Below are 26,865 nucleotides of genomic sequence, written 5' to 3' on the forward strand. Positions count from 1 at the left end.
GTCTGGGTGCAGTCCACCCTTGCTTGACTTTGGAGGCCAGATGGATATGGATGGAGCTTATGGTGGGTGGCCTTCATGCTCATGGTTATTCATTCAGAGCTGCCAAGCGATTATTATGCACCAGCCATTCCATCAATTCTATGGAGTGCTCTGTATGGCTAGGGATGGGATGATAAGCAAAAACAGAGACACATTCTGCCCTTGGGTGGCCTCTAGTCTAGTGGGGGAAAGAGCAAAGCATTAAGGCTTTGTAGCAAGGAGAATTCAGTGCTAAGAAAGCATCTTCACATCTCCCAGATGTTTCCAGGTGCCCTTGTCACTCACAAGAGGAAGGAAGCAATACTGATCTTTATTGCTTTGGTAAGTGTGGTTTGCCTCTGAGAGAGTGCTGATCCCCAAGGAGAGGAAAGAGAAGAGACCATGGCAATAATATTACCTGGGAATAAAAAGGATGGCTCACGTTTATGAAGCATTTACTGGGTGTGTCAGACCTTCCTGTAAGTGCTTGGCACAAATAAGGCAGGGAATATTATTATCCCACTTTTACGGATAAGCAAACTGAGCGCACAGTGGCTGTCTGTCCACAGAGCCGACACTCAGGGGTCAAAGTTCGGGAACAGGAAGTACCTCTTATCTGAAAGTGTCTGGAGTGTCTTTCCCCCATTTCCTCCCAAGTAGCAAGCTCTAGGAATGATTCTATTCATTTATGTAACATTATTATTAATTAAAATGAAGATTTCGTTTCCGTAGTGCCTTTGCAAGGTTAAAACCCATGGTCACCCTTTCATGATGTGCCTCTTATTTATGACAAGGGGTGATCCGTTGTTGAAGGCCTGTCACCTGGCCATCTTTTCTCACCTTATAACGACTAGATGGGTGTGTTACTCAATTTGCACGACAAGACGGAGGCTCAGAGGGGTTCTGTAGCTCACCCGAAGTCACATAGCTGGGTTGAATGGATGGGAGACCACAGATGTCTGCCTTTTGATGTCCGTATTTTTATTCTCTTACTGGATGGCAAATGAGGTTGGTCGATATGAAGAGACAGTTCCTGTTCCCCGAAAGCTGATCGAGACAGTCTGGATAAAATACAACTATGAACAAGCCCTTTTAAAATTTATTTTGTCCTGGAAGCCTATACTGCTTTCTGATCTCTCTGCTACGTCTCCTCAGTCTCCCCTGCTCAGGCCATGGCCAGGCAGGCACAGCGAGCCTGCGGGTCTGTGGGTCTCAGTTTGCCTACCTCTGAGGTGGGCACAGCTGTGACCACCTGTTTTACATTTGGGAGAACGGGGAAGTTTGGTAGAGTCTCACCCAGCCTTACCTCTTAGTAGGTTTGATACCTGGGGCAGGTTTTTGGATCAATGTGGACCTCATCATGTGTGTATTGAGTGGCTGCCAGATGCTGAGTCTGGTGGCAGAAATCAGAAAAGAAACTTTCATAGTCAGTGATTTTTTAATTTTTTTTCCCAAGTGCCAAAGTGACCTTTCCCTGATGGTTTCTCATCCCTAGCAAAGTACCTGTGCTTTGTTTGTTAGTTTGTTTATTTATTTATTTGTTCGTTTTTTTAATTTTAATTTTTAAATATTTTATTTGAGAGAGAGAGCATGAGCAGTGGGGAGGGGTAGAGGGAGAGGGAGAAGCAGACTCCCTGCTGAGTAAGGGAGCCTGTCACGGGCCTGGGTTCATGACCTGAGCCGAAGGAGGACACTTAATCAAACTGAGCCCCCCAAGGTGCCCTGAGCCTGTGCTTTAAATGGTGGTGGACATTGCATGTGGTAGCGACTGCATTCTCTGGGGCAGCAGAGAGTGATGATGCTCTTTCTCTCAAGCTAGAAAACGTGCAGATCTCTTCCTTGTGCCCCAGTTCCTTCAGATTTTGATCTTTGTTCATTCCGGTTTCTTCATCTCCTCCCCGGAGAGCTTGATAGCCAGTATGAGCTATGAATTGTGTCCCCTTTAAAATCTATATTTTGAAGTCCCAAACTCCCCCCACCTCCCCCCCAAGGCCTCAGAATATGACTGTTTCAGACACAGGGTCTTAAAAGAAGTAACGGAGTTAAATGAGATCATTAGGGTGCATCCTAATCCAGGGTGACTGCTGTCGTTACAAGAAGAGGAGAATAGGACCCAGGCACACACCCAGGGAAGGCACGGGGAGAGACTGCCATCTGCAAACCCCAACCTCCCCAGAACCTTGGTCGCTCAGTCTCTAGAATTGTGAGAAAGGAAATTTCTGGCGTACAAGCTACCCATCCAGTGGTGACTTGCTGTGGTCGCCTGAGCTGACCAGCCTGCACGACCACGAGTGGCTCGCCCACTCTGAGCCCCGTTTGCCTTGGCCGTAAGAAGGGGGGGGTTCAGATTTCCACCTGATGGGCTAGGTCGGGGTGAGACAGAGTAGCTTACAGGCATTGAGAGCTCATGGTTGGTCAGGCCCTGACAACACACATCATGCTCACGGGTCCCCTCTTGGTGGGGGGGTATTACTGTTCCATGGCACAGATGAAGGAAGTGGGGCGCAGGACTGTTCCCTAACTTCCCTGATGTGACTCAGACAGCAGAGGGGAGCCAGCCTTGGGCTCCTGTGCTTGGCCTCTGGAGCCTGCATAGGGGATCGCTCTGTCGTCCTGGGTCTTCCTGCAAGGAGACGGTGTGTGTCAAGGACTCAGTATGACAGCGCCTGGCCCAGCTGCCGCGTGGAAGGTAGACCCCCTGTGACTGGAACTTCTGTTTTCTGTGTTGAGTTTAGGTTGTATGGATCTCACGAGCTGTGTGTCCACTGTGTGTGTCTGTCTGTCTTCTCCTCTCCCTTTTTGGGTCCCAGCACTTCCTTTCCTGTTACCCCATGAGCCTCCTCTCACTCTATTTGTCCTCCTCCCTCATCATCCCCGATCTTAATTGACTCTGGCTTCTGTCCCAGAACAGCCGGGCCCCCGGACCTGCCGTGCTTCGGTAACACCTCAGATGGTTAAGCAGAGGGTGGCTTTTATTAAACAACACGTGCCCATGAATCTGTCCTTTCCTCCCCGGCCTCGTCCCTGTCTTTGTCATCATTCGTAGTTTTGAGGGCTTTGGAGTCTCTGCCTCCTTTACAGAGCATCTCTCCTGGCTCATCAGTGAGTGTCAGGCCCCCGGGGCCGGGGAGGCCAGTGCTGGCCTCAGAGTTACTCAGGCCTTACGGTAACAACACATCACCCTGAACGCGTTCCAGCCGGGGCGCCGACCCAAGCCTGCCCTGCCCGCGCCGCTGGGTCTTGTAGCCAGGCCTTAGTCACTGGCCAGAGACTCTTCTTGTTCAGGCTCAGGCCAACCCCTCCTTGGACGGCCCTGGTTCCTGGCAGAGCTTTGTGCTGTAGGACCTGGATTCCTCCTCCTACTTAACGCCAATGGAGCGCTCGTTTGTTGAGCACGTACTTGGTGTCTGATGCTGCGCCGAACACTTTACAAACATCTTCTCATTCACTTCTCTCAATAAACTTCTGGGGCAGGTGCTCTTCTAACCTCCCTTTCACGGAAGAGGATGCTGGCTCAGCCGCATGAAGGCTAACAAGAGAAAGTAGCTCACCTGGCTCGGGTGACACCTGCATACACCTGCTGCTGTCATGATGCCTGGTTCATGGCCGGAGAGATGAGCCCCGGGTGTCTCTGGGTCCCCTCGCTCGCACAGGCTTGTGGTCTGCCTGTCTAGCCTGAGCCACAGAGCTGTGCTGTAAGGCGAGGAAGCATCAGCAGAGGTTTCTAGGTGGGCGTCAGTGGCCCCCAGACTCTAGAGCATGAACTTTCCCCCTGCTCCGTGGGGCTTGTGTGGGATGGGCGGGTGGAGCTTCCACTTTCTCCAGCGGGCACCAGGGAGAGGGCTACACGGTCACCAAGCACAGGTGGCCAATTTGCTTAAGGGACTGTGGGAAGAAGAGGTGGCCGAAGGGTGAGGAGACAACTGGGAGTCACATATGGGAGAGATGGGCCTGGCAGGACTGACTTGTATTCCGAGGGCCCGGGCCCCTCTTTCCTGACCCTTGGCACCTGCCCCAGGCCCAGGCTGCAGTCCCGAGACCAGGCCCCTCAGCGTGCACCCTGGATCCACAGTCCCTCCTCCCCACCTTTCCTCCATAGCCACCAAGAGGTGCCTCCCCTCTCGAAGAGGTGGGGGCGACAGTGGAACACAGCACCGGCCTCCTCAGCACTTTCACACTTTAGGAAACATTTCACAGACATGATCTCATTCCATTGAGCCATCACATGGGGATTCAGGCCCCCGTTTCAGTGAAGGGGGAGGTATCTGGCTGGGAGCTGGCCCCCACTCTCCCAGAGCTCCGTCATACAGAAGCTGAGGGCTCCTTATACAGAGAAGTGTCCAGGCTCCTGTCCATCCTTCTACTCGAGCCGCAGCTGTGAGGGAAAGCTCAGGCTTGGCCCCCGGATGCAGGACTTAGAATCATCAAGAGGAAGAGAGCCTCACAGTGTGGCTCTGAGTAAGCTCAGGAGATCACGGAATGGTCTGGAGATGAGAGCGGAAGGGAGCTCCTGGCGGGAGAGATGACAAGCGTGTACCAGAGGGGAACGGGGACAGCAACAGCAACCATCCCTGGGAAGTCTTGTGCCTCAATGGCGCCAGAACCTCACCATCCTCACGGTGCTGGTCCTTGGCGCAGCCCTTGGAGGAGAAAGGCGTTTGCCCCATTTTGCAGACCGAGCACCACATCCGGGATTCAGCCCGGGGCTGACCCCAGACCTCCCTTCTCCCCTCCTTGCTCTTGCTCCTTACAGAAACAAAGCCAGAATCTTTTGAATGTTGCTCTAGGAAAGTTTTATTTTTTAAAAAATTAATTTCCTCCTGCGACGCCTGGCTTGTGACAGATTGTAGGTCGAGAGCCAGATCTTGGGGCTTTGCCGTGCAGGTAGGCCCAGAAAGGCTGCTCCCCTGGCAGGAGAGGCCGGGGCAGCCTGCAGTTTCACTGTCTCAGCGGGGATGGGGGAACCTGTTAACCTGCCTGAGAAGCTAATAAAACAATCCCAGTGAGATCATGTCTGTTAAAGCCCTTTGAGCTCCCTGAGCGCCGAGGCTGTATTAACACGCACCCTTATTACTGCTTACTCGGCAAAAATGTCCCCAGGGCCGCAAAGCCCGTTCCCTCCTTCCAGCCCCCTCGGTTCCTTAGGCGTTTTATATGATGCTTCCTTTGCATCTTGAATATCGGCCAATTTTTTTGTAACCTGCTATCCTAGAAGGCACGAGCATATGTTGGCACTTATGTTGTGCAGAGCTTTGTGTATCCGTTGACTCCTTTAGACCTTACAGCCACCCTGGGAAGCGAGATGCCTGTACGTCCCCTTTTCAGGCGAGGCATCTGAGGCCCAGGCTGGGAAGGTCAGCAAGGTCACAGCTCAGAGCAGTGGGCAGGCCTGCTTCCGAGGTGTGTTTACAGGTCATGCCTTGCCACAATCATGTCTGCGTTTTCCAAATCATTCTCTCCAGCAAACAGAAGCTGCTCTGCCCTTCTTTACCTGGAGGAGGGGAATTTGGCCCCTGAGATGAAGGCGATAGTGTGTTGTTACTCATTTTGCTGCAAAGCCAGGGCTGGGCCATCTCTGTCCTTTGGAGTAGTTCTGGATAATCGGTGGCCCCGATCTGCAAGGCGGGGGGGGGGGGGGGGGGGGGGGGTGTGTCACCCTACCACAGCCTCCCTGTGCAGGAGGGCCTCTCCTTGGCTCTTTGCATGTGGTGCCTGGGCAGGTGGGCTCTGAGGTTGCCCTGAGGACCTGACCCGATGCCAGCACTGTCGCCTTCATTGATAAAATCTGGTTCTTCGGAATCCCTTTATCAGGAGGGCTGTAGAGAAAGATGGAGGAATAGTTCATCATAGCTAACATCTTTTGAGTGTTTAGTATGAGCCAGCTAATTTTCTGGAAGTGTCTAGTGTTGGGTCTGGCAGGAACAACACTGCCCATGCTCCTTTCAGGCTCACCATGGGATCAGTTGAGCAGATAATTTGCTCCCATTTTACAGACAAAGAAGCTGAGGCTGAAGCTCAGAGTTAACCGATTTGGGGCTGAACCCAGATCTCCTGACTCAGAGGATTAAATATTCCCCTTCTAATACTTAAAAAAAAAAAAATCTGTTGTGAGCCCATTTCCATGTGGATTTCCTAGATGACTGGCTTTTTTTTTGACTGGAGCCCAGTTAGATGGGTCAGAAGCAAGCTTGACACACCCTTTCCCTTTCCCAATGGAATTCCAGCTGCAGAAGACACACACAGAAAACCAGTGTGTGGCCAAGGGACGTGGCTGCAGGACTTTGGAGAAAACCCCCACCAAACTTCAAATAGAACAATCTCAAATACTTCTTAGTTTGTTACTAGAAAACAGACCACGAACAGAGGCAGAAATGAAAACAGACACTGGGCTTTTGTCATTCCTTGGCAAGGACCCCGAAGAAGACTTGCCCTTGGAGGGCACGCTGGCCCTGTCGCCAGCTCTGCCTGCCGTGTAGGTCTCGGCATATTGAGAATCATTCTTGGAGGTGAGAGAGGCCTGGCAAAGCCTGTGTGGTGACTGGTAGAGGCGTTTCTCGAAGAAGCAGCATCTAGTGTGGTTGCACGTCCTCTACCTAGACCCACCCAGCAAGCGCTGCTTGTGACCATGTCATGTCCTCATGTCCCACGGAGACCCTCCCGGTGGGAAGTGCAGGGCGTGGGCCAGTGCTTTATGCGTGTTTGTGCGTGCACTCCCCCGTGTGACCCCTGGAGACTATTCCCCAGCACCTCCGAAGGGGACTGTTTGGAGGTAGGGCCTAAAGAGGTGGTTCAGTTAAATAAGGCTATTGGGTTGGGGGGGAGGTCTCATCTCAAGTCCCCCGGGAAATCTGGACTCGCAAAGAGGGACACTGGGGATGTGAGCGCCCGCAGGAAAGACCATGTGAGGACATAGAGAGGAAGGTGACCTGTGTGCAGGCAAGGAGAGAGAGAGCTGAGGAGGAACCAAACCTGCCAACACCTTCGTCTTGGACTTTGAGGCCCCAGAATTAGGAGAAAATAAACTTCTGTTATTAAAGCCACTCCGTCTGTGGCATTTTGGTACAGTAGCCCTAGCAGAGTAATAGACCGTGTGTCTGGGGGCAGTGCCATCAACTAACTAAGCTCTGTGGGGAAAATATTAATTTTCACACCAAGTGGGACAAATAAAACCAACAGGTAGCCTCATGTTGGTTGAAGTCAAGCTTGAAAATTACCAAAAATTGTTGACCTGGCGAGCTGCTTAGATTTTGGAATTGTGCGCAACAGTGTTAATCGTTTCCGTCTTGTAAGTGAAAATCCAAGCGCAAGGAAACTTAGTAACGTGCCCAAGGGGCTGTTAGTCTGGGCGGGGGGCTGAATTCGAACTCAGGACTCAAACCTGGCCTCCTGAGCGGTGAATTTACACACCGCCCCGCACCACCACTTCTTGACAGAGATTGCCTGGGACGGTGTCTTCAAACACTTCTGGTGTCGTAGACACACAAGTCGACGACTACAGTATGTTGACCTGGAATATGAGAAGGATGTGTGGGACCCACACTCAAGTGGGGAGCACCCTGGCTCTGGCGGCAGCGCTCAGCTGCTCCAGGGAGAGCCCGAGCGCTCCTCCTCCAGGAAGGACGGAGCTGAGCCAGGCTGGCGGGCCGGGCCGGTGGCTGTGGCCTCGAGTGGGCCGCCCTCCCCTGTCCAGCACCATCAAAGGCGGTCTCCTGGCCGGCGGGCTGGGAGCAGCAGGCCACCGTGCTTGCTCCGGGACAGAGCCTGGTCTGTCTTTCCAGACGGTGCAGGGACAGGCAGGGAGCTACGGCGAGGGCGGGGGCTGGAGGCCGGGGACTGCTGCCTCTTTTCCATCTTGCCTGGCAAAGGAAAGACACAGCCCCAGCTTAATTTTTTTTCTTGAAGTCTCACAAACCCCTGCTAACGCTGAAAACAGGGTCTGCTTTGAACCTGAGCTGGAACGTGCCTTTTTTTGTAGCAGCTCCTTGGTGTTATTCTGTTGACTTTTTAAGAGAATAGTCATAGGCTACATTCTCATGATAGAATCTTTTTTTTTTAAAGAGTATTTATTATTTATTTATTTATTTATTTTAAGATTTATTTATTTATTTATGATACAGGCAGAGACACAGGAGGAGGGAGAAGCAGGCTCCATGCCGGGAGCCCGACATGGGACTCGATCCCGGGACTCCAGGATCACGCCCTGGGCCAAAGGCAGGCGCCAAACCGCTGAGCCACTCAGGGATCCCAGATTTTTCATTTATTTATTCTTGAGAGACACAGAGAGAGAGAGAGAGGCAGAGACACAGGCAGAGGGAGAAGCAGGCTCCACGCAGGGAGCCTGACATGGGACTCGATTCCCTGGGCTGAAGGCAGGCGCTCAACCACTGAGCCGCCCAGGCGTCCGTCATCACCAACGTTACTATTTTTTATCCCTCTCTGTAGAAGTTAACCAGTATTACGGGCCTTGGTGTTTTACTCGTATTACTTGCATGGTGTTTCAGTGCTTTTCTCAAAGAGATTTTCCAACCACTGTTTCCTTGATCTTAGCTATTGTTACTCCATTTTGCACGTATGGAAGCTCAGGTTCAGAGACGTCGAGTAACTTGCCCGATGTTGCGCAGCCCGTGGAGTGGCAGGATCCACACTCTGCTCCTGAGTTCCAGGTGTTGATCACACGAACCTCTCCTCACACTCAGGTTTTAAGCGGAGCTTCTGCTGGAAAGGGGGGGGGGGTACAGGGTCCGTGTTATAGGCAGAGGGCCCCCACACTCTGCAACAGTGACTTCTCAAGGGTCACACAGCTCATTTCTTCACAGCCCCCTTGCCCTGTCAGAGGACAGAGTGCTTGGGGCAAGTTGTTCAGCCCCCGGGAACCTCATCTACAAAACGGAGTCAATAAGCTGTCCTATTTTTATAGTGGGGTGATGCTGGGAGCGATGCCCATGACAGAGGCCTTGTGAGTCTGCCTCCCCTCCTCCTCCTCTGCCTGGTGTTTCCGCTGCTCCTCCCCAGTGAGACCCCACAGCTCCCTTTCCAGAGCTGGAGACCTGGGGAATGACGGCGCCCTGGGAACACCGAGCCACATAGCACTGTTGCCTCTGCTTTCCCCATCTTGTCCACAGATGCTCCTCTTCATCTGAGTGTACGCGTAGCTCACTGTGACAACAGCTCAGCTGCCCCCTGCGTGGCCCTCGCTGACTGCCAGCGCTGCCCACAGATGGACCAACTTTCACAGCAGTGGTCAGAGGCAAAGGCGATTTTGGATCCCCCTGCTATAGCTAAGGAGGCACAGAGAGGTCGATCCGTTCGCCCGAAGTCACACAGCTCTTACACGGCAGCCTGGCTTCGTCGCCCGAGCTCTGGTCGGTAGGCAGGTAAGCCGAGGGTGGCAGCATACGTTGTACAGCTCATGCCACTGTGATTCCCCAGAACTGCACACAGGCAGGCGGTGTGGGGGGCAGCAAGGGAAATGTGAGCTGTGGGGTGTAGTTTCCAGTGTTGCTCTTGTTCCACCAGGTGAAGCCACTGGGTGGGTGCCGGAGCTGCTGTGTGATCCGTGGGTGCTGGCATTCCGCACTGTGTGGCTGCAGTTCCTAATTCCCCCGGCCCCCGAAAGCCCAGCTGGGCGGTCACGGCAGAGGGCACCTTACAGGAGAGGGGGTGGGGAACGAATGGAAAGGACCTGCGGAGGGCATGGGCGAGGAATCGCACAGAAATGGGCAGAGGGGTTGGTGGGCCGGTGGACCTAAGGGTGGGAGACCGTGTAATTCGTTCATTTAAATGAATCTAATTATTCAGCACCTCTGGTACCCACTGCGGAAAGCCTTCTGCTCCTGCAATTGGATCTTCCCCTCGGGGAAGACAGAGCAGGCTTGGAGATCTGTTTCTCGGGAGGCCACTTGCAGGAGAGCCAAGATTTGTCTGAAGGATTTAGGATTCCAGGTCCAGAGGTCAAGTGTGTCTTGACCTCTGTGATCTGGAATTGGGGATGTACATCTCCCGCTCTGAGTACGGGGATGAGAATGGTGATCCCATAGCTCCGGGCTTGGGTACCAAGGTGCTAGACACACCTCTGAGCACCTTCGACCTCTTAGCTCACGGAGTCCTCATGACTCCCTACAAGGCAGGTGCTATGGAAACAGGGCCGGTGAGGGCTCAGGAGGTGGTTTGTGCTCACACAGCTTGTCCTTGGTGGTACGAAGGTTGGGGCCTGTAGTCGGTCTGGGTCCTTCCGTGTTGTCATCGCCCTGCACTGCTCTCGGTGGGGTGGGGGGGGTGGGCAACTCCGCAGCTATCAGGGAGGAATCCAGGGGGCCATGGGGGGCAGCTCCCGAGTGCTCAGGCGTTTTAGTGCATTTCACATCCATCCGTCCTCAGATGGCTTCCTGCCTTATGTTTTCATCTGCATGCATTTGCTGAACATTTATTAAGCAACTACTGTCTTCCAAGTCTTGCTAGATTCTGGAGATACAGAAGCAAAAAGCTCCAGTGTCGTGGCTGAGCGTTGCTCAGCTCATGGCAGACTCCCTAAGGAGAGGAGGCAGGAAGGGGACATCCGTTCTGTGCCAGGCGCTGCTGCGGACTGTTGCAGGCGTTCTCTGTGAAGCTGCTCAGTGTCTGAGGTTCAAGGAGGCTGAGGGCCAGCCAGGTGTACAATGCCAGGAGCCGATTAGGACTGAGGTGGACAGCCCCTCAGGAGGTCCAGACGCCTGCTTCTCTTCCAGGCTCTCACCCCTCCCCTGTTGCCCCCAAACCAACACAGAAGAGGCCCCAATAGAATTCTTTCTAGCGTAACCTTAGTTCCTGGAAGCAGGGAACTGGCATTCACTTAACTGTCCCTAATGTTCTCTTTCTTGGGTGTGTCTCCTCCCTCTCTGGTCTTCCCCAGATGCAGAAGCCATTCTGGGAAGAGCTCTCCGGCACACGGCAATTTTGTCATCTGCAGCAAAAGGCGGATAACAGAATTACTGGAAATATCCCTGATTTCTTTCTGCTTACCAGTTCCCTTTGTTTGCCAGAAGGGATTAACACAGGCAGTCATGGTATCAATTCTGCTTATCTGGCCCAGCCCCTGAAACTATTATTGTTATTGCATTTTCCAAGCTGGAGGAGCCTTGAGCCTCTCATCCTCTCCTTATACAGGGAGGGTGGGGGAAAGAGCCCCTGAGAGATGGGCTGCCTGGTCCCAGGTCACCCAGCTAGAAGGTGGCAGGCCTGCAGCATGGACCAGGATTGGGCCTTGGTGGCTCTCACTTCCGTTCACCTCCTGGAGGTCTGTTGATAGGAGACACCCTTCCTGGAAAGACAACAGCTTTGGGGTGTTGCTGATAAAGCTAGATGGGTGTGCCCGGCAGGCCTAGAATAAAAGGATTACCAAGAGGAGCTAGGAATCAACCTTCCTTGAGGTGGGTTCTGCAGATAAAGATGCTTTTGAAGTTCAGTTGGTGGGAGATAGGATCTCTGTGGCAGAGCCTGTCACCCCTGAGCCTTCTGGATGGATGCATTCTGATAGGGAAATCAGCAAGCTGAAGATAGGAAAAGAGAACACTTATCACTGGAGGCCTCTGTGGGGCTTGCTTTGAGTACTTCCTTCCTGTCCACCCTGTTCTGGAGTCTGTCTCCACTTTGCAGATACAATAACTGAGGCATAGATAATCCTTTTCTGTTTTTGTTTTTTTTAAATCCTGATATGCATATTTTCTTTCAACTTCCTGGGACACTTCAAAATGCAGGACATGCCTCACTATGCAACAGTTTTAATTGAGCGTGTACTATAGTCCAGGTGTGGTGCTGGCTCCTGGGAGCACCGAACTAAGCAGGATGCTCTCTTCCCTCGGAGAGCTGTTGGCCTCCAGGCAGGGGAGAGTGGGAGGAAAGATTGGGTATCACAGTAGTGGGTCTTAATGCTATGCTGGAGACACAGGTTGCCGTTAGCACACACAACGTCCCACAGTGTGGACTTGACTAGGAAGGAAGAAGTTGAGGTGGAGAAGAGGCAGGCAGGGTTGCTGTGTGTTGGAGGAGGGTGGGGAGGGGGAAGCCGAGACCAGACCCTTGGAAAGACCATGTGACTTTGTCCTGAGGACAGTGGAGAATCTTAAGTGCGGGAATCTTAAGCAAAGGTGTGAGAGCGTGAGGTTGGCACTTCAGATAGTTTGCCCTTGCTGCATTTACAGACAAAAGATAAGGAAAGTGGCAGAGAGGTGACAGGGCCTGACCTGGGAGTGGGGTTCTGCTGGAGAAACTCCTGAACAAGGTGTGTGATATGCTTGAGGGTTAATAGGTGGTTAAGGATCCGACATGCTGTTGGCATCTATAGGCCCCTGCATGGATTCGGTGCCTTGTACTGTGCTAGGAAATACTGGGGTGCGTGTGTGTGCGCGCACACGCAAGGGTCGTGGGGGGATGATCTGGTGGCTCCGGAGCTGGGGCAGGGGTGAGTCTGGGCTGGAGCTCCTCCACTATAGCCGTGGGCGAGACCTGCGTCCAGGGCCCCGTAGCACCAACAATTCCAGGTTGTCCCTCTGGGCAGCTGCCTTGAGGGCTCCCAAGATTGACGACCACAGCCCTGTCTTTACCGCCTTGGCGGAGCCTCGTGCCCCTGACACCCTGCACGCATTTCTCTTCTCAAAACCATCCAGTGGCACGGGTTGTGTTTGCAAAACTAAAAAGCGAAGAATGTTCGTTCCTCTTTCTTTGCACACCCTTAGGATTCACCTTCCAGTCCTTGTAGGACGAGTGGTAGTGATCTGTGGGTCTCTGGGGTCCCTCCTCCTGGGTCTGACTCCTGGCTTCAACAGTGGCTGACAGTATATCACTTATTTCAGTCTGTGAAATGGGTATAATGGGAGCACGTCTGTGTATTACCAGTTTGTTGTGAGACCAGGAGGCGATGGGCGTAGAACTCTGAGCAGGGAGCTGGACGCATTGGGAGAGTCTCATCCGTTTAGGAGGCTGTTGCTCTACACATTATCCTCCTGTGCACTGCTTTACAGGTTTTTAATAAAGAGGGGTTTTGATATATTGCTTCTTCATCTGAAGACCAGAACCTTGAGATGGGTGTCATCTACTCACTGAGTTTATTTTAGTTTAGCTGTAACATGAACAATGGTTTGGTTTAGCTGTGATCTTATTTTGTAGGCGGAGGGGCTCCGAGTGGTTAGGACCTGGGTCTCATTCCTAAATTCCAGGCTTGGGCTTTTTTTTTTTTTTTTTTTTTTTTTTGTCTGATGGGTTTCTTCTCCATTTTACTTTATTTTTAAAGATTTATTTATTTATTCATGAGAGACAGAGAGAGAGAGAGAGAGGGAGGGAGAGAGAGAGAGAGGCAGAGACACAGGCAGAGGGAGAAGCAGGCTCCCTGCAGGAAGCCCGATTCAGGACTCGATCCCAGAACCCTGGGATCATGCCCTGAGCCAAAGGCAGATGCTCAAGCGCTGAGCCACCCAGGCGCCCCGGTTGTTCTCCATTTTAATGTTCCCTTTAACAGAGGAGCAGACTGAGACCTACATCTGTGTGATTGCTGTTAGGTCCCCACTGAGGTGGTGGCCTGGCCTGGCTTGTGGCTCCTCTCTTTCCCCTGCAGAATCGGGGTCTCATCTGGCCCAGCAATCTCTTCCTCCTGGAAGTGTCCACGGGGTGTGTTTCAAGTTCTAGGGTCTGTCACTCCCCCTCCCCCCCAGGCAGCCTTCCTGCCCCTGCCCCTGCCCCTGCCCCAGGCTGACCGCAGCCTCCCCCTCTCCCCCCCGACTGCCCCCTGCTGTCTGGGTTGGGCTAGAAGCAGAGGCCCAGCGGGGTCTTTGGTCTGGGCACCTGGGGATCCATCCTGGCAGCTCACCCCACTCCTGGGGCCTGGACTTTGCACGTCGGTCGACTGAGCAGTTCGGCTCTTTTTCCAGGTCTGGGATTATTTCTTCTTCCTGAGACCCTTGTGAAGGGCCCGGTGGCCAGAGGGGAAAGGATGTGTCCCGCTGTTGAGGGCTCACAGCCAGAGGAGGGAGGGGGTGATGCCCCGCCCGGATACACACAGGCAGCCTGCAGTGTGAGGATGAGGAGGGGTGTGCTGAGCAGGGTGCATCCAGGGCAGCTCTGGGGGGGCCCGTCTGTCAGGAGCCTTCTTCTGGCCCATGGCGGGCCTGCTCCTCCTCTCAGAGCAGGAGGCCAGGAGTTCATCCATCCATCAGAAATATTTTTTGGTCCTTCCTCCACGTGCTGGCCCCTTTCTCAGCTCATGGCAAACAGCAGCCCACAGCTCAGTGGGCCCTATGGGACCAGTACCTGATGGGTAGAGGCCCTCAGGGGGCACCCTGATGTTAATGCAGAGGTCGGGCTGGAAAACTAGTCAAAGAGAATTTCATAATAAATTGACTAATTGCAATTCCAGTTCTAAAAGTTTTGAAGGGGGTGTGCTGAGAGGGTCATTTACTTGTTTGCATTAAGTTAAACTTCATTACTAAGCGGCCCGTTAAATTCTGGTGGATCTGTATAGCTGGTGTTTGCATAACGAGAAGAGAAAGGTACTAATAACATCTCACAGATCCCAAACTTTAGCAGTAGCATTATTTTCAATATTACCACATTACGGTGTGGGGCCCAGTGAGGCCCTGGAGTCACTCAGCAGTGCAAAAAGCTATAGGAAGGGGCCTAAGGGGCCGGGAGCTTATCTCCACTCCCATTATATGGATGGTGCAACTGAGGTGCTCACAGGTGACCCTGGTTGCTTTGGGTCGCTCACCTGGTAAGTGGCAGAGCTGCAGGCAGGACTCAAGTTCTGGGACTGTGACCTGCTGTTGTTCATTTCTGAGCCATGACCCACTTCCTCTCCCTGTGACCGGGTGGAAAGGGGGGGCGCAGAGTGATGCTGGGTCTTGTTCCGCTTTCAGGCACCCAGAGGAAACCTCTGGAGCAGTGAGAAGCCTCGTGTGGCATGGAAGTGTCCTGTGGCTGGCACTGGCTGATACGGGAGCCCCTGGCCATGTGTGGCTGTTGAGCACTTGAAATGGGGCCGTGGGGTCTGACAAACAGCAGTTTTAATGTGGATTCACTTTTTTTACAAAAAGATTGTATTGATTTATTCATGAGAGACACACAGAGAGAGGCAGGGACAGACATAGATGGAAGGAAAAGCAGGCTCCCTGTGGGAAGCCCGATGCAGGACTCGATCCTAGGACCCTGGGATCATAACCTGAGCCAAAGGCAGACACTCAACCACTGAGCCACCCCGGTGCCCCTGGATTCACCTTTTTTGGGGGGCAGTGCAGGTTCAGAGTCCTGGGGGGCACCTGACTCCTTTGGTTCTCTCGAGAGTTTCCTGATTGTCAGCTCAGTGCTCCTACTTAAGGGCTGGCTGGCGACACAGTCCCCAGGTGGAGCTCCGGATAGTCCCTGCTTGTGGTCCCTTCCTGGGCTCTGGCCTCTGGTTCAGCTAGGATGTGAGAGCCAAGTTCGGGCCACAGAGGGGCGTGGGAAAGACTTTGTGCAAGCCCCACGTGCATTGGGTTGGACCTTGCCTCTTTTAGGTTCACAGCAAGGAGTGTCTGCTGGCAGAGACATCAGAATGTCTTCCTCCTTCCCCTCCGGCCCCTGCACCCCCAGCAGGGGAACCCCGTAGGCTGCTGCCCCCAGCTCGGGAAGACTGATTGGAGGGTGGGTCCCCTGACAGCTCCTCCAGTAATGAGTGTTTGCTTCTGGAGGCTCCTGAGATGTCACCCCAGGCTGATTGTAGGTTGCATGCTTTGGGCAGGAATGAGTATCCACCCGCCGGGACAGAGAGAGGTCAAGAGGAGGGCAGGGCCTTTCTTTGAATGGAAAACTAGACTAGGGGGCCTCTTGTGGACGATGAGGGGTGAGTGAATCCAGAAGAGGGGAGCCACACCTGGGGGGCTTGGAGGAGGGGGAGTGGGAGGAGGGGCGACCTAGGATTAGTCCCATGAAGTCTGGGTCTTTGTCCCTTGGCTTATCACCTTATCCCCCAGATCCCAGTATGTGGCAGAGAGTAGGATTGCAATATAATATTGGGGGAAAGGAAGATAAATGGCAGGCATTGGGGCTGACACTGGGGCCACCTTCAGAAGGGGGGATGTTCTTCATCCGGGATGTGTTCTGGGCAGGACCACGGGGTGTGCACCTGCCGCTGCCCAGCCCCCAGCACAAGGCACAGTCCAGCTGGGCCCAGGGTATGCGCGTGGCCCTGCGAGAATGAGGCCACTTCAGGGAAGTCCACACTGTTTTCACGGGCTGCTTTGAGACCTCTCTGAAGAAGGGACCGCACACCTGGTCAGTCCTCCTGCCATAAAGACAGAAAGGAAAAGTATGCCAAGTACTCCAAGACTCCTTTTAATCTCAGAGTCATACATCTAGATAAGGAGCTGAGCTCACTCATGGGGTTCTGTAACTGGCCCAAGGTCACACAGCAGGTCACTGAAAAATATTTGCACACACACAGGCCTCATTTATGGGCTGGAAAAGTCTGTCTGGTCAGTTTACCGCAACTAACGTTTGTTGATGCCTGTGGTATGCTTGGGTGCTTCCTTGGGAGGGCACTTTGGGGTTCGAAGGCCCTGGAATCCTATGACCTGGGAGTGCCAATTCCTGTTCTTTGCCATCCTTTTCTGTTTGTGGGTGTGCCCAGCTAACGATCTTGGGCCGCAGAGTGAAGCCTGAGGAATGTTTGTGGAAGGACTGTCTGGCTGATTGGACAGATAGATTGCACAGGGTTTTCCACATGGCAGTGAGGGAGAAGCTCAGGATCTATCCAAATGGTGTGGAGGGACCTGCTGCACCCAGGAGTGTGTATGCCCCCTTTTCAGTGACTCCCACCTGCCTGGCTTTTTAGGGAGCAGGATCTGTGCTTTGCGTCCCTTCTAGCAAGTACAGGTCTGGGAACCCCTGTTGTCCAGACACCCTGGACCTGGGTGCCTCTTGAGCGCAGAGCTCTGGGTCAGTTGTGGGGTGGGGTGGGGGTGGCCCCCTTTCAAAAACACCACCAGGAAGAAACCAAGGTGGTACCGATGTAAACGCAGCAGCTAGGAGTTCCTGAGGTTGAGGGCCAGGTGGGCAGGTGCAGCCTCTCTGCTTTGACACCCATGCTGTGCCCAGACTCTGCCGGGGATTTGTGGAAGGGGCCCTGTGAGTCCCCGCTACCTGAAGATGCTGAGAGGGCACAGCTGACCTGGACACTGGCTTAGGTGAAAGCTGGCCAGCGCAACATATCTGAGAGGTGGTGGTAAGAGTGGCAGGGCGGGCAGGGGGTAGTGGGTTGAATCGTGTACCCTGAAAAGGTATTTTTGTCTAAGTCTTAATCCTTAATACCTGTGAATGGGATCTTATCTGGAAGTAGAGTCTGTGCAGATGTCATGGGGTTACGATGAGGTCACATTGGAGTAGGCCAGGCTCTAAATCCAGTGGCTGGTGTTTTTGCAAGAGGATGGATGGACAGAGGTGCGCACACAGGGACAAAGGCCATGTGGAGACGGGGGCAGAGATTAGACTCCTGCATCTGCAAACCAAGGGGTGCCAAGGACGGCCGGCAGCCAGAAGCCAGGAGAGAGGCAAGCAAGGATTCTTTCTAGGGCCTTCCGCGAGAGCAGGGCCCTGTGACCCCTTCATTTTGGACTCCCAGCCTCCAGGACCGTGTGAGAATAGCTTTCTGCTGTTCAGGCCAGCTGGTTTGTGGTCATTTGTGCGTACGGCAGCCCTGAGAGACCAGCGCAGAGGAGAATCCCATCCGGTCCCGAGGTGAGGGCTTTCCTGACTCCATTTAGAGCCTAGAATTGTGAGTTTATAAATGCACTTTGCTATTTGCCTCTGCTGATAGGATTTGGCAGTCTCTCCCTCCTTCATTCATTCACCGTTGGCATTTATAATGTCTTAGGATCTGTCATTAGCTCTGCTGAAATCTGTCTTCCCTGTCCTGGTCACCCAGGACACCCCCGGGGTTCGCTTCAACCAGTAGTAACCCCACCCTGTGGCTATCCTGTCTCCTTTCTTCCTGGCCTAGGAGCATCTCTGACCTACCTAAAACCTACCCAGTCCATCTCAGACCCTGCCCCTTCTAGGATACTTCTGGGGACCCCTCCCGGGCTCCTCACCCCTGCTCGTTCCCAGTTGCATACTATGAGTGTTTTGGAGACAATTTCTTGTTTGCATCCAGAGCACCTCTGAGAGTGCTCCTGTTACCTCCGCTGTATGGGGGGAGAGGGGCAGAACGGGCATCCCTACGTCGCCCAGCACGTCGGTGGGCAGCTGGCCTTCACACCCAGGTCTGCCCAACCCCAAGGTCTGTACCCTGGAGCCCGGTGCCCCACTGCTCCCACCCTGTGCCCAGCCTCTGCAGGAGGTGGCTGAGGTCCCCGCTGCTTAGAGGGCTTTTCACAAGTGCTTGATCTGTCCGGGATTGCCTGTGAGGGCCTCGGGAATATCTGGGTTGGGCAGCCCTGGTGGCGCAGCAGTTTAGCGCTGCCTGCAGCCCAGGGCCTGATCCTGGAGACCCAGGATCGAGTCCCATGTCAGGCTCTCTGCATGGAGCCTGCTTCTCCCTCTGCCTGTGTCTCTGCCTCTCTCTCTCTCTCTCTGTGTGTCTCTGTGAATAAAAAAAAAAAAAAGGAATTATCAGGGTTAGGAAGTTCTTGAGAGGACTGATTGTGTCTCCAGCCCCCGGTCCTGGGCTGGCATACAGCAGGAGCCTAATAATGTGTTTCTGCCAAAGGGAGGAATCAGAGAGGCCCAGCCCCTGAGCCAGGGCACTGTGGGGCAGCAGTGGGGGGAGAGCCCGCCCTTTGGAACCCACCGGGCTCCAAGATCCAGCCTTGCTGTGTGGCCTTGGCCAGGTGGCAGACCTCCGTGCCTCACTCTCCTTATCTGTAAAATGGGGATAAGAAATAGCATTGACCCCCAAAAGCTTACCGTGAGGGTTTCTGGAGTTCATGTGGGTGACGTGCCTGGAGCTTCTTGGCCACTTGTCAATGTGACAGAAACATGGCCTCTGGCTTTAGAGGTCCAGGAAGCGTTTGTCGTGGTTTTTTTGGGAGCGGGGGAGGGAAGAGCAGAGTCCTGGCCTTTGAGCGCCCCTTCTACTCTGCCGAGAGCGGCTGGGCTGGTCGCTTCACGGGGGCGATGGGGGACAGCCTGCTCCTGGGAAGAAGCCAGCACTGCTGTTGCTGCAACCCCAGGGCTGAGGGTTAACCTTCACCCAGAAAGAATGTCCCCACGTCTCCCTTCAGCAGCACTTCACACCAAGGCAGCTCCTGCCACCACACTTCAGCGACTTTTCTGGGCCTGGCACGGGACGGGGCACATGGCATCTCCCCACCCCCCACCCCCGCCCCTAGCAGCGCACAGGGAAGGTTATGCCCACTTGACAGATGAGGGATCTTCCTGCACTTTCCACCTGCCCCCTCCAGAGGTGCTGGGCTGGCTGCCTCTGACAACAGTGCACCCAGGAGGCCTGCCCATGCCCATGTGTGCCAGGGACTCACGGGGTCCGCCCAGGATGGGCCCCAGGAACTTGTGTTCACCCCTGGCTGGTTGCTGCCCGTGCTGGTCAGGTGCTTCCCAGTGGCGTCCGCGAGCCAGGTGGCTCCAGCTGGCCCGCTCCGCGGCTTTGCAGGAAATCCCTGGGCTGAGCAGGAGGCAGGGAGCGGGGGAACCCCTTGCCATGTGCCAGTCACTCAGAGTGTTCCAAAAGGAGCTGTTGAACCGTGGCCTACATAAATTAAGAAAGACTCCCTCCTCGTGCAGGCGTGGGCTTGGGGCTTTGGAGGAGAAGTCACTGGTGGCTCTCATCTGCATTAGGTGCGCCCTAGCCCCATGGCACCAAGGGCTCAGCTCTCAGCAGCCGAGCTGGGGCCCCACCTCCTAGACTCTGATGTCGTGCTGGGAGGGCCCAGAGCATCTGTGCTTTCTGAAGCCACCAGGTGACCCTGCTGGCAGCCAGGGCTGAGCCACACTTGGTCATTTGCATGTGTGCCCTCCCTCCCCACACGTGGCACATGCAGTCCTGGGAGACCAATCAGTCAGACGAGGAAATGAGAGTGATGCAGTGAGCCACCAGTTTGTGAGCACCCGCCACTGCCAGGCTCAGGGCACAGTGTATGCGGCTCCCCTACTCCTCACCCCACCCCCCTGAGGAAGGTTCTCAAAGATGCCCGCAGGATGGAGGCAGATCTGAGGTCACAGGGTGAGAGAACAGATCCAGCGGCGGAGGCCTGGAGGGGTCGGCGTCGGGGCTGGGTTCAGGTCACCTGTGACTCCCTAGCGCTGTCCCCCCGACTTGAGCGCCCCTGCCCGGCCCTCCGGTGGGGACAGCTGTCTGTTGAGATTGCTGTTCACCCCAGAAATCCCACCGGTGTCCTCTGCTATAGAAAATTAAAGTCCCGCACGACCTCGAGCTCCATGTCTAGAAACCGGTGCCTTCTTGTAAAAGACTGGTTTTGGGAAATGTGGTATATAAATTATTTTTAGGCTTCTCAGCAGAGTTTTGTTTTAGGAGGATGGGGCATTTAAATATATACAGATCTGGGCTCTTCTATTCCTGTTTGAGCACCGTGGGCGTGGTAGAGAGGAGGAAGACTGATCTCATAGAAGCTGAGATGATCAGATACTGCCGGAAGCACCACGGGGCCTGGGAGACTCCCGTTGCTAATATGTGACCCCTCCCTTAGGTGCCTACATTTTCCATTCTCTGATTAGAGATCGTGTTTCTTTGCCTTGATCCTCAGATGCCTCATCTCCTGAATTCTGTTTCTAGTGCCCCTGTATTCCACCCATTTCTTTCCTATACATTATTGAAGTCCCCCCCCCCCCCCCCCCCCCGCCAAAGAAAAATCATCAGGGATACCTGAGTAGCTCGGTTGGTTGGGTGTCTGACTCTGAATTTCAGCTCAGGACATGATCTCAGGGTGCTGAGATCGAGCCCCACGTCAGGCTCCGTGGTGGATGTAGAGCCTGCTTAAGATTCTCTCTCTGTACCTTCTTCTGCCTCTCCACCCCCCTCTTCCTCTTTTTCTCTCTTAAAAAAAATCAACATCAATGTCGTTGTCATTTATTACCCACAGAATGGAAGTGCATGGGTGGCTCAGTTGGTTGAGCATCCAACTCTTGATTTCAGCCTGAGTTGTGATCTTGGGGTCTTTGGATTGAGCCTTGCGCTGGGTTCCGTGCTCAGCAGGGGTTCTGCTTGTCTCCCTCTGCCTCTCTTCCTGGCTCATGCTCTCTCTCTCTCAAATAAATAAATAAATCTCAAAAAAAAAAAAAAAAGAATGGAAATGGATAAGAAACAAAATCAGTAACACTACCCCCCGCCCCCCAATCAGATTGCTTTCAGATGTGTGGTATGTCTGTCCATACTTTTTTCTTTTCTAGAAGATCTTATCCATTTATTTAAGAGAGCGAGAAGAGAGAGAGAGAACAAGCGGGGAGAGGGACAGAGGGAGGAGAAGCGACTCCCTACTGTACAGGGAGCTCCACAGGAGGCTCAATCCCAGGACCCTGGGATCATGACCTGAGCCAAAGGCAGATGCTTAACTGACTGAGCCACCCAGGCGCCCACGTCTGTCCACATCTTAACTTACAATTTCATTTGGGCATAGGGGTAGGAAATATTTCATCATGTTTTTTATCTGACATTAGGTCATAGGTATTGTTCCATTTTGTTGAAGCGCCTTGCGAACGATCATTTTCAAAGAGCGTGTAATGGCTCATCAAGTCAATAAATTATATTCTAACCCAGTTCTCTGCTGTTGAAAATTAAAGTTCCCAGTGGTTTGCTGTACTACTTAAGGGTGCGGTGAAGAGCTTTGTACATGGAACTCTTCCCTTCTTGGAAAATCCTTTGGGCACATTCTCAGCAGGAGGATTATTGAGTCAGAAGGCACAGTTTTATGGCTCTCGACCCGTATTGCCAAATTACTTTCAAATAAGGTTGTTGGCGTTGCTACCATCAACATGTGGATATGCCAGTTCCACCACAACCTCATCAACACCGGGTATTATTAGCTTAAAAAATGATAATTCAATAGATGCAAAACGGTTTCTTGTTAAATTTGTACTTTCTTATCCTTAATGAGGCCAACTTTTTTTTCCCCCTCTGCTTGTTTACCAACTCTCTTTGGGAATGCTGATTTTGGCCGTTCCTCCTGCCAACTTCGTTACTTTCCATGCGGACGCCTTCAAGTAGAGCCAGTTGCAGCGCAGCCTTTGCTTAAAATGAGCGAGCTTCAAAATTGAGCCTTTGTGTGAAGTGCTGATCAGCACACTGGCTCCTGCGTGTGAAGGCTGGGGTTGAGACTCGCATCGTGGGGTTCTGTTTGCAACCTCAGCTGGCCCTTGTAGTCTTCCTGACTCCAGACTCCACACTTGTGCCCCTAGATTCGTCTTAGGAACAAGACGTGGCTTTTCTTCAGAAAGCTTTGAGACACAACTCTTTCAACTATTTTGGGCTTCCTAGCTTTAAAAAAAAAAAAAAAAGAAAAAGAAAAAAGAAAAAAAAAAGAAGAAGAAGAAAAAGAAGAAGAAAAGCCCCTGTTAAAGCTCATTCCTGTTAAAGCTCTCTATAGGCTGTTTGTATTTCTCGATAGCTTTCTCTGATTTTTGTCTCACTGCTTTACCTCACCACATCCTGTGGGGTCAGGAGGCTCCTCTAGTCCTGTTTATCTCTGCCTGGCTGTCATGCTCGCCTGGCTCCCCAGCTGAAACCTCCTTCCCCAGGAAGGCTGGGGCTAGCCTTGGGAGAAGCCAGGATGGATTTCAAAGAGCCTTGTTGTCCATAAGAAGAGTGAGGTTTACATCTCTGGACTTGAAAAAAAAATGCCTGCATTCAGCCCAGGGGGAGTAATTACATAGGAATGGAAATTTCAGTTTGAAAACTCACAGACTCTCAGGGTATAAAGAACTCTCAGGGGTCATCTCTCCCAATCTTTGTCTGGAATAGGAGTCCCCTCTATAGCATGTGTGATGTTGGCCTCACTGTTGCTAGCATCCCTCCTGTGCTGTGCAATCTGCATCTTGTTGAATAAAATCAGCCTCATATAGATTTAATGCCCTTAAAACAAGGACTTCCAATGGGAAGGGTGGGAGGAAAAGCAACAGGACTTGAGAAAGGGCTTTATGACACAGGTCTTGTTATTAGCACAGGTCACTCGGCACAGTATGCCTTCGAATCTGGCTGTGTCTTGAGGAAGCTCTTTGAGCCTCGTTTTACCCATCTATGACTTGAGGACAATATGCCTGGCTTTCAGTGTTAAGGATCACATGGGAAGCCCATTAGGGCCCAGCACTGGGAAGGCTGGAGATGAGTGGCGTTACCCATGATTGCTGTAGGAATTAATGGATTCTTCCACGCCAAGCTGATTCTTGGGTTGACAGTTGACTTGTGGTCACTTGAAATCATTTTCACTTATGAGAAGTCTTGTTCTGTCCTCCCTGCCAAGGGAGAAGTTGCATAGCCCCTTGAGTGGGTCTGCATTATGGGCCGATCGAGACCATACACGACTGGGTAAGACTTGCCAAGAGTATCTGGGAGTAGTGATTTCTTAACAAGGAAGGAACTGGTTTCTCCTCCTTAGTCCCTTACTTCTCTCATTCCTCCCATTTATGAACTGAGTCCCCTTGGTCCTGTCCCCGCTCAGCTCTGGGGAGGGATCTAGGGTTGACCTTCCCTCTTTTGAGAAGTAGAGGGAGATATCTCTCTCTCTCTGCCTCGAATTTCATTCTCCACTTGCTTCTCCTTCAGCTCTTTTCACCTGGCTGTGAGAGTGGGGGCTGTGGACTTGCTCGTGAGGTGCCAAGACACCGGGGCCCCTTGCACAGTTGACCTTGGGGGTGCGCATCCAGGTTTCCCAGCCTTTGAACCAGCTGCCTGAGAGTCAGGATCTCCAGCTGCACCATTTCTTCCCCACCGCTGATTTGCTGTGTGTGTTTAGATGAGACCCTTGGCTCTGTGAAGCCTCATTTCTTTCTGTAGGAAAGTTAAGTGGATGCTTTCTCAAAGCCCTCAAACCCCTTTTCCAACTGAAATCTATGTGTTTGGGTTAAATCAGGTTGTGGTCCCTGTGCTGTCCTCCCCTCCTCCCCCCTTGATCAAGCCCCCTGGAGGGCCCTCACAGGAGACTCTGGAACCCCTCGGGATTTGCCAAGTACTATTGGAAGGGGTGTAGCACAGGATGGTTCCTAGATAGGCCTGTGATCTGTTATCGGGCCTCCACTTGTGTCGCCTCCACTTGTGTCGTGCTTTGCATAGGCGCGGTTCAGGTCTGCAGGCCCCCTGCTAGGTTGTAACACAGATAAGGTCAGGGAGGTGGGCCCTACGGGAGCCAGGTCTTGCAGGAAGGAAGTGGTGGAGCCTCACCTCCAGCCCAGGTCGCTCGGCAGCAGAGCGTCTGCTTCAGCGGTGAGCTTTACTGCCTCCCTGTGACTTTCCCCTTCAACTTGACACCTGGCTGGTACTGAGGTCAGTTCTCTGAATTGTCACCCCTGCCTGCCACCTCTGATGGCCTCAGCATTTTTAGCCTTTGAGATGCTCCCAGCTTAGGAACGCATAGCAATGGGCCAAAAGCTTCTGGGTGCTACTAGTCTGTTACGTCACTTGTTTCACAATTTCCCCAGGTAAACTTTCTCCCTTCCTGCTGTCCTCATCACAGACTCTTGCTCGCACGGACACCAGGCTCCTAGTTACTCCCCTCTGTCCCAGGGGGGCTGTCTGTTTCCCCAGGATCACCCTCAAAAGTGAGGACACTTCAGTGGGTTGGGGTGAGTGCCTGACGAGGATGGTCCTAGGGTCCATATGCTTCTCAGGGGGACTGAGCCTGGGGCCTGGGGCTCTTCTGTGTTGATTCTGCCCCGAGGAGGCTGCCTTCTCAGAATGGAGGCTCTGGGCACCCCACGTCTCCATCTGCCCCAGGAGCACGGCAGACGAGGGGTTCGACTCACCTGCCAGCCACCTGAGGGACGGATGATACAAGAAAGCTTGCATCAGTTCTGTCGCCTAGCGCCTCTGTTCCTCAACCTCAATGGCTTCCTATCTCTCTAGGATTAAGTTTTCAAACCACACACTATTTTCAAGTCCCCCATCAGTGCTGCCTCCACTAGTGATGGGAACGTCCGAGCCCACGTTCATAGTGATGGATGTTATCGTTGTGGAAGGCGTCCCCCACTTTCCATCACTGGGAGGTCACGGCGACTCTGTGAAGGGTGTTGTTTTTTAGTCGGTGTCTGGTGAGCAGTGTCGGGACTCAGTTTGCTAATAATGCTAACGTCTCGCTTCTCTTACTTCATTTACCTTCCTCTCTTCTCTCACTTTCAGGCTGCTCATCACAGGTCACCACCTCCAGGAAGGTCTCCATGAGTGGCTTAGTTGTCATCTTCATCATTAGTGCTTCTTGAGAACTGTGATACACACTTTACGTGAATCTCATGATTTAACCTAATGAAATCATCGTTACCTTTCATTTGGTGTTTAGCTGCTCAAGGCATGACTTCCTAGTTCAACAAGCTCTGTCCATCTATCCATCCATTTTTGCCCATCTGGTCATCATCTAACCATTCAAATAGACATTTTACCAAGCTTCTTTCCTGCACTGGGTACCAAGGGGAAGAAGGACCAAGAAAATGAGTCTCCACCTGAAGGACATGGGACTCATCCACACATTACAGCCACTACAGGTGTTCACCCCCAAACAGCTCTCTCACTGCTTGGAGCTGCTCGCTTAGCCTTCAGCATTCCGTCCAATAGGGCCCTCTGAGGAAGCAGCTCCCATCTGCTGACTGGGATGTTTGTTTATCCTGCTCCTGGAGGCTTCCTCCTGATGCCAAAGGGCCTGAGCATCTATCCTCAGAATCTTCTTGATGCAGGTTGGGTTCCTTGGAAAGCAGATGCTAAGCTGATAGTAAGCTGGATATTTATTATGGCATGCCTTTGGGAACAACAGCTATGCAGCTGAGGGAGACGAACTCAAGACTGGGCAGAGGGAGAAGTCAAGCTGTACCAGTGTCCCAACAAAGACTTCAGTTGACCCCACCGGAGTCTTAGAGGTGGAATGGTCTGGAATTGAAATGAGGGGTCGACCAGTCATTGTATGTGGGCTCTGTTGAGGAAGGGTACACAACCTTGCGCAAGGTCATCGTCTTCGGCCAAGGCAGTTGCCAAAGAGGGCTGACAGCTGGAGGTCATCTTGTGCCAGCACTTGTCAACAGCTGCTTTGGATGAGGGCTGCGTGGGTAAATGTCTGCTTTGTTCACCGTTTCATCCCCAGTGCGTCGCACACAACAGGCACCCAGTATTTTGGGGCATAGAATGACCTCAGCTTTATGGAAGCCTTGGGATTAATTCATTCAGGAAGTATTTACTAATTTGGCAGTGATCTTTGGAGGTCCTGCATGTCAGGCACCATTGCTGTTCTTACGGAGTTTATAATCAGGGGGTTTAGGGTGGGTGGTGGTTCCACATTGGCTTCCTGGAAGAGATAGTCTGCACGCTGGGGGTGCGACTTCCTGGACGGTGGGCCCCGGGCCAACATTAAGCCCGGCGTTTCCTTGCCCCCCCTAAGGAATATAGACTTACTAAGAGGGAGAATGAATGGGTAAGGGGTGTTTTACTCGAGGAGGGGACTCTCCTGCCAGCCCACCTATCAGCGCACCTGTCGGCGCACCTGTCAGCCATGGGAAATTCCCTGCTTAACTTCGGCTCACTGACGTTTGAGCTCCCAATAGCCTGGAACTTCCCCGGGGTCCCATTGGCCCAGGACTTACATCATCTGAGCAGTGGGAGAAAGGAGGGACCACTCTTTTGAGCAGAGTGGAAAAATGTATTTTCTCCTCTGAGTCACCAAAAACTACAGCTCAGGTTATAAGCAA

The 26,865-nt window shown here is 52.9% G+C and overlaps 1 long non-coding RNA gene across 39 annotated transcripts in view; it reads left to right on the forward strand.

Annotated features, from left to right (window-relative positions):
* LOC102151812 overlaps positions 1-26,865 on the forward strand; it is a 237,951-nt gene that overhangs the window by 118,409 nt on the left and 92,677 nt on the right. For 9 of the 39 annotated variants that reach the window (XR_005368668.1, XR_005368670.1, XR_005368669.1 and 6 more), the window contains one exon: positions 9,141-9,392. The exons of 26 other annotated variants lie outside the window; for them this stretch is intronic. This is a non-coding gene — a long non-coding RNA (uncharacterized LOC102151812). Of the gene's footprint in view, positions 1-8,365; positions 8,715-9,140; positions 9,393-17,055; positions 17,243-25,932; positions 26,230-26,865 lie in introns of those variants that run through there. 4 more of the 39 variants (XR_005368679.1, XR_005368681.1, XR_005368688.1 and 1 more) reach the window with 4 other exon arrangements.

This window comes from Canis lupus, chromosome 13 (genome assembly GCF_011100685.1).
Source record: "Canis lupus familiaris isolate Mischka breed German Shepherd chromosome 13, alternate assembly UU_Cfam_GSD_1.0, whole genome shotgun sequence".
NCBI lineage: Eukaryota > Metazoa > Chordata > Mammalia > Carnivora > Canidae > Canis > Canis lupus.